Genomic DNA, 586 nt, shown 5'->3' on the forward strand with positions numbered 1-586 from the left:
TTAATGCTAAAGGCATTTCAAAGAATAATATTCCATATTTAAAAATATATTAACTAAAATAATACGTAAATTTAATTTTTGGTAATTTAAAAATAATAAATAATATTCATTGAAAATCACACATACACTAACTAAAATAATGCATGAAATACCACAAAAATGCAAAATAAACCATGTCAAACATCAGCATTATTAATCATAAAAATATTCACTGCTATCTTCAGATAATATTATTATCAAAGTATTAAATCTTCGCTGACTCCATTTATCTATTTTGACAATATCTATTTTGACTCTTTTTACAGGATCTACAATTACTCTTTACCTTCATAATTGCTCGTTTCTTCTTGATCTTTTTCACGTTCAATCATATATTGACACATTAATGTATCGATTCGCTAAATTCCATTTTATTTGGATCCGCTTTTATTCCATGGAAGATAACTTTAATTATATTATTATATATAACTATATATATAACTCTGAAATATAAATTTTGTATATAAATATATATATATATATATATATATATATATATATATATATATATATATATATCAAATAAAAAGATAAAAAAAATATATAT

This window comes from Ceratosolen solmsi, unplaced genomic scaffold, assembly GCF_000503995.2.
Source record: "Ceratosolen solmsi marchali unplaced genomic scaffold, CerSol_1.0 scaffold10, whole genome shotgun sequence".
In the NCBI taxonomy this organism is placed as follows: Eukaryota; Metazoa; Arthropoda; class Insecta; order Hymenoptera; family Agaonidae; genus Ceratosolen; species Ceratosolen solmsi.